This window comes from Grammomys surdaster, unplaced genomic scaffold, assembly GCF_004785775.1.
Source record: "Grammomys surdaster isolate TR1022 unplaced genomic scaffold, NIH_TR_1.0 66, whole genome shotgun sequence".
NCBI lineage: Eukaryota > Metazoa > Chordata > Mammalia > Rodentia > Muridae > Grammomys > Grammomys surdaster.
In genome coordinates, this window is record NW_021604568.1 from 18,575,820 (window position 1) to 18,582,344 (window position 6,525).

Consider the following 6,525-nt stretch of genomic DNA (forward strand, 5'->3'; position numbering starts at 1 on the left):
AGAGAGAGAGAGAGAGAGAGAGAGAGAGAGAGAGAGAGAGAGAGAGAAAATGAATACACAATAAATGCCTGAGGCTATAAGGGAGAGGGAAAAGGGGAAGGGAAGAGGAAGGGAAGAGGGAGAGAGGGAGAGGGAAAGGGAGAAAGAGAATAAATGCCTGGGGTTATAAAGAGGTACATGCAGAGTGAAGAGAGATCACACACACACACACACACACACACACACACACACACACACACACACAGAGAGAGAGAGAGAGAAAGAGAGAGAGAGAGAAACAGAGATACAGAGATACAGAGACAGACAGACATACAGAGAGAAAAAGAGATATAGAGACAGACAGACAGACACAGAGAGAGAGAGAGAGAGAGAGAGAGAGAGAGAGAGAGAGAGAGAGAGAGAGAGAGAGAGCGATATCTCAACCAGGTCATGGGGCTGAAAAGGCTTCTCATCCTTAGGACAGGGGCCTGTGCAGCAGACTTCCAGCAGGGAATAGTTGGATGCTCAGCCTCCCAGAAACCCCTACAACTTCAGCACAGGACCAGGAGGGAAAATGGCCATACAAAGCTTCTTCCAAAGCCCATGTGGGCAATAATGACAACCTAAGTTGAAGAGCTGTGATTAGAGGGCAGGGAAGGCCACCTGGAGCAAGATCTCGAACCCGGGGTGGAGACTCCAGGCTAGCATCTGGGTTTCTGGCTTTTATGGGTAGGATGGGCAGGCTGGGAGAGTAGAGAGGCTGACGGCTGGATACCCAGGGCTGCTGAGAACGTGGACTTGGAGCTGGGCTGAAGGGTGGGACCAGAGAGTAGGCTTCAGACCTTTGGCATCTAGGTGGCAGGTGACTCATTGGGAATGACAAGAGCTACAGAGGAGGGTGTGGTGCAGACATGGAATGAAGCAGAGTGTCTGAGCCCTGGGGTCCAAACGCTATAGTATGCTTTTTGTGACTGCAAAAGTTATTACACAATCTAGGCATGTCCATGTCAGGTGCTCACAGAGGCCCTGGGGATGGGATGATTTGAGCTCTACATTCTGAGCCCAGAGAGGTGACATCACAGATTGAGGTCACACAGTGAGTGGAATTGGTGCCCATAAATAAGACTCAGTCTATAACAGTTCCCTCAAGGAGGGAGGGGGCTGACCTTGTGAGTCTGTGAGGTGCTTCAGAACTTTTGTCTTCTGCTCAGGAAGGTGTGCGTATGCAGCAGGTTAGCTCGGATTCCTGAGCCTTGCAGTGGGATCCTGGAACACATGGTGGCCCTAGGAAGGGCAGACTTCCCAGAGAGGACAGAGCTGGCCATGTCTGGTCTTTGCACTTGAATTGCATGTTCCCAGGATAAGAGGAGGTTCCTCGTGTAACAATCATCCAGAGAAGGCTCCTTTATAACCAGAAAGGGGTGGGGCCTTGAGAAAAGACCACCTGTCTTGGGGGAAAAGCGCTACAAACAGCCACTCATTTAAAGATGGGCTCTGAGTGCCCTCAAAGCGTATATTCTCTTCTCAAGGGTCACACAAAGGCCAGGATCCTGAATGACAGAGGGCACAGGATCTGGGATGCAGATGTGATTTTTCCTCTGTCACACAAATGCATGACTGCAATTCTTATATCCTTGTTCCTCTGGTTTGTGTGTGTGTGTGAGAGAGAGAGTGTGTGAGTGTGTGTGCACGTGTGTGAGTGTATGTGTGTGTGTGTGAGAGTGTGTGAGTGTGCATGTGTGTGAGTGTATGTATGTGTGCATGTGTACATGTGTGAGTGTATGTGTGTGTGTGCACATGTGTGAATGTATGTGTGAGTGTGTGTGAGTGTGTATGAATGTATGTGTGTGAGAGTGTGTGTGCATGTGTGTGCACGTGTACATCATTGATCAAGTCCACAGCTTGCTCAGGTGAGGCAAGTCCTGTACCAGTGAACTCCATCCCCAGCCCTTCTTCATGCATATAGTTCTTCTCATGCCCAAACCAGACAGGTACAGTTTTCATCCCCATATTCCAGATGGAGAAACTGTGGCTCAGTCACATAGCTCATGTACACTTGAGCCCACTCTACTTTCTCTGTAAACCACTAGCACAGAGGAGCAGGTTGTGTGTTCCTTCCCTGAGAGGCCTGTCTGATGGCAGACAGGGACAACAGATGACAACCCATGGTTCACTAAGCCCCTCAGAAACATACAGAGGAACAGCCAAGAAAGGGACAGATCACACCGATGGGACAGGCTTTGGCTTGTCTTGGAAAGGGTGAGGGCATCTTGTGGAGATGACCTGTGAGTTGGAGTCTGACAGATCAAAGGGAGGGAGCTTCCGAGAGGAGAAATGATCCCTGTAAAACCCCAAACTTAGTGGCCCCATTATGGAAAAGTTCCTCTAGGAGAAGAGTCCACAGGACTTTCTATAAAGCTATTTGGAGTCTGTGTCCTAGGCTATCTCTGAGAGGACTTTAGTAATGTTGGCAAGTTCCAGGTTAGACAGCCTTCCATCTTGCCATGCAGCATATAGACCTGCTGGGAAGGCCAAGCCAGGAGCAATTAGGTCAGTCAGAGTTCCCATCAAGTGCATGGCCCCTTGCTTAGTCCCTGACCTTCCTGGGTAGCCAAAGGCCTGATGTCCTTGTCCTTTAGAAGAGCAGGTCCCCATCCTAGGAGGATTGGGCTCACAGGAGCCACAGAGATGCTATTGAGTTCTGCTCCTCATATCCCAGGGTGGCAGATTGTAGCAGTCAGCTGTGGTATTTGGAGCCTGGCCACCAGGACTCAGAGCTGGGTAACCTCTAAAGAGATGTGGTCCTCTGAGCTTGATATCGGGACTCACAGCTCCCCCACACCTCCACCAGACTTATCTCTAGGGCACTTGGAAGGGTAGGCCAAGGCCGTGTGTTAACGGTAGCCACAGCACTTTCAGCAGCTGCTTGATCACCTGACTCAACCCATGGGCAATTATTGCAAGAAGATTATATCGTCCCCCTGTCTCCACACATACCAGGGAGAGGATGGTGGGAATACATACAGTTCAGGGCAGATGTGCAGCTCCCACAGCACTAAATATCAGGCTTCCTTCACCCTCTTGCAGAGATCTTGTTCTAGAAGCTTCCCATTTATCTCCTTCCGTCTCCCAAATGGTCTTAGCAAGAGATGAGCTCACTGGGTGACCAATGTCCAATGGCTCTATTCCTAAGTGGGGGGGGTAGTTTAAGAAGGACCAGGGAGAGTGGCTGCTCACTGAGACCTCAGCATCTGTCTCAACCCCTCATGGAACTCACAAGCTCCAAGAGGCCTCTTTGCAGCCATGGGTCTGATTGTGTGTGACTGGAGACAGGCAGGATGGATGTCTTAGTCAGGGTTTCTATTCCTGCACAAATATCATGACCAAGAAGCAAATTGGGGAGGAAAGGGTTTATTCAGCTTACACTTCCACATTGCTGTTCATCACCAAAGGCAGTCAGGACTGGAACTCAAACAAGTCAGGAAGCAGGAGCTGACGCAGAGGCCATGGAGGGATGTTCCTTACTGGCTTGCTCCCCCTGGCTTGCTCAGCTTTCTTTCTTATAGAACCCAACTCTACAAGCCCAGGAATGGTACTACCCACAATGGGCCCTCTCCCCTTGATCACTAATTGAGAAAATGCCTTACAGCTGGCTCTCATGGAGGCATTTCCTCAAGGGAGGCTCCTTTCTCTGTGATAACTCCAGCTTCTGTCAAGTTGACACACAAAACCAGCCAGTACAGTGGGTAATGTAGGTAACAGGTGGACAAGCTTAGGAACCACAGCATAGCAAAGACCAAGTGATTGATAACCTCTGTTAGTTCTCACAAGGGCCCATGAGTGGCTCCCATGACTGTTCCTGCCCTCAGGATGGCCAGGGCAGGCAGGGCAGTGATCAATTCCTCTGTCAGTTACCTCTTCTGTTGCTGAGAGGAAATGCCAGATGAGAGCTGCTTAGGGAAGGAAGAACTGGTTTTGGATCACAGGTAGTCTCTCCTGGTGGGACAGTTGTGTCAGCAGGAGCATGAGGCAGAAGACAACACAGCATCCAATCAGGAAGCAGGGAGTAATGAGAGCTGTTACTCAGCTCACTTCCTCTGTCCAGTGAGGGAGCCCAGCTTAGAGAATTTACAGTGGCTCTTCCCTTTAACCCAGGCTAGGAAATCACTCAGGCATGCTCAGAAGCTTGTTTCCATGGCGATCCTGAAACATTGACAACTGAGATTAATCCTCACAAGCCCCAAGCTAAGTCTGGGGATCAGCATGAAAGAATTGTGGTACAGAGGAGAAGCCAACTCGAGTAAGATGCTGGGGAGAAGCTGGGGGCTGAGAAAGTACAAGCTAAGGTTGTCTTTTTACCCCTCCATCAAGGACTTAGTCAGACCTAGACCACAAGTTCTCACAGAGGCTAATTCTGTCATAGGAACCCAGCCCATTCATTCTAGGAAGCTATGCAGCACCTCTGTCTTCTACCTATTAGACACAGGGCATGGCTCACACTGCCCCTAAGCTGTCTCCAGGCTTTCCCAGTATAGAGTCTTCTAAGAACCACCAGTCTAGTGCAATGGATCAAGGTGTGTTGGGCCTGTGGTGTCTGCACAACTGAGGAGTGTGTGAGCAATGCAGATTAACATTCAGCTCCATCAAGTATGGCGTCTGCAGTGTCTCAACCTCCTAACGCAGTTCCTCATTGTGGTGACCCTCAACCATAAAATTACTTCGCAACTTAATTTGCTACTGTCATGGATCAAACATAAACGTCTGTGTCTTCTGATGGTCTTAGGTGGTCCCTGTAAAAGGGTTTTTCTACCCCAAAAAGGATTTGCAACCCACAGGTTGAGAACTTCTGGTCTTAACCAGTCGGCCTTCCTAGAACTATCCACTTTTGAAGAACCTTGAGTTTCTCATCTCCTTGCCTCCATCTCCCAAGTGCTGTGACTACAGGCATGTGCCACAGTGCGTATGTAGTGTGAGTATTGATCCCAGAGCTTTGTGTGTGCTAGACGAGCACTCTACCAACTAAGCCTTCCCTGCCCACTCTGATACACACTAACATTGTCCACACAGGCTCTCAGCCCAGCTGCATATCCTAACTTCCTCCCTATCTCCCTATCACCCCATGAGCCCTACGCCAGACCTATTAGAATCCAGGCCCAGGCAGGCGTACAAGCCCTCCAGGTGTCTCTAATGGGAGTCAAGGCCTCAAATCCCTGATGTAGTTGAAATACATTAGCTTGGTTTAAATCTCAGGAAACCCAAACCACTCCCTATTGTGTGAATCAATTAAGAAAGCCTGTGCCCAAAAGCACCCTGGAACAGGATGGTAGGGTATATCAGCACTGCCTGTGATCACTGCTGGCTACAACAGCCCCTCTGCAATACTTCTTCAGCCCTGCCTCCCCAACTCGCCTGAAAGACACCTGGCCCTGATGCTACAAAGAGACACCTGATAGGTGGGAGGGTGGTCAGTTCTCACCTGGATCAGCCCCCTGGAATCAGGAAGAGAAATGCTTGGGCTGTTAAATACTTGGCAGGCTAAGTGCAGTGGAGTGATTGTATCGGAATAACGAATGCATTATAGGAAGTGATAGTTTTCCGTTCTGCGCTTCAGCATTCGGTAATTGTGGTGGATAGCCCATTCCCTGAGTGGGGCAGTGTGCCCTCAGAGACCTGTTTCCCAAGGTTCTTTTCTGAAAGGCAGCAGATCTTCTGGACCATAAACACATCTCACTCAGAGGGTCTTAGGAAGCCCACCTTGAAACACACATGTTCCTTGGCAAGGACTCTGGGTAAGGGGTTCAGGTTCTTGTGGGATGCAGCTATGTACCCTCCAGAGGTCTTCTGCTTTATCTGTTTATTGTCCATTAAATGTGGGCAGTAATGGAGATTGCCAGAAGTTCTGCTGTGCAGGGGATTTTGATCCTAAAAAGCACTTTACAGACTGTGCAAGCAATATTAGATTTGATTCTGTAAATTGAAATAAATTTAACTCCATGCCCTGACCTTGGAAGCTGCGGAGGGGAGGCAGTTACTTCTGAAGAGCCTGTTGTTAGCATCCTGAAGTCCATGAAAACAAGAATCCTGTACCCTATCTGGAGAATGACATGTGGGGGACTTGTTCATAGCCTGTGCCACCCTTAAGGGCTGATGGCTCTGAGGGGCCCACGTGAAGCTTGAACATAGGGTCCTGACTGATGCTTCAGGCTCACAGTCAGCTTTGAACTTCTTATACTCCTGCCTCAGCCTTCCAAGTAATAGAGACTCCCGGCCCTGCCCCAGTACCTGGGGGATTAAGTGCTGCCCTTTGGCCTTGCACCCAAGGAAATCTAGGCAGCAATTCAGAGACTGCCTTGGCTCAGGTCACAGAGCTTATGAGTAAGGTGATTTGTTCCCTCACCTCAACCGTTTGCTCCTCTGTGCCCCTTAACTCTGTCAAACTTCTCTAAGTGGGAGCTCACCCCAAAATCAGCCTATCTGAGAGGATTCAGATATGCCAGCTCTGGATCCCAAATTCCTAGCACTTTTCTTACACTCCAAGGTGTCCCC

The 6,525-nt window shown here is 49.5% G+C and overlaps 1 protein-coding gene across 3 annotated transcripts in view; it reads left to right on the forward strand.

Moving 5' to 3' along the window:
• The window catches only part of Kcnk18 (potassium two pore domain channel subfamily K member 18), a 16,790-nt gene that overhangs the window by 4,054 nt on the left and 6,211 nt on the right, over nt 1-6,525 (forward strand). The window lies entirely within an intron of this gene.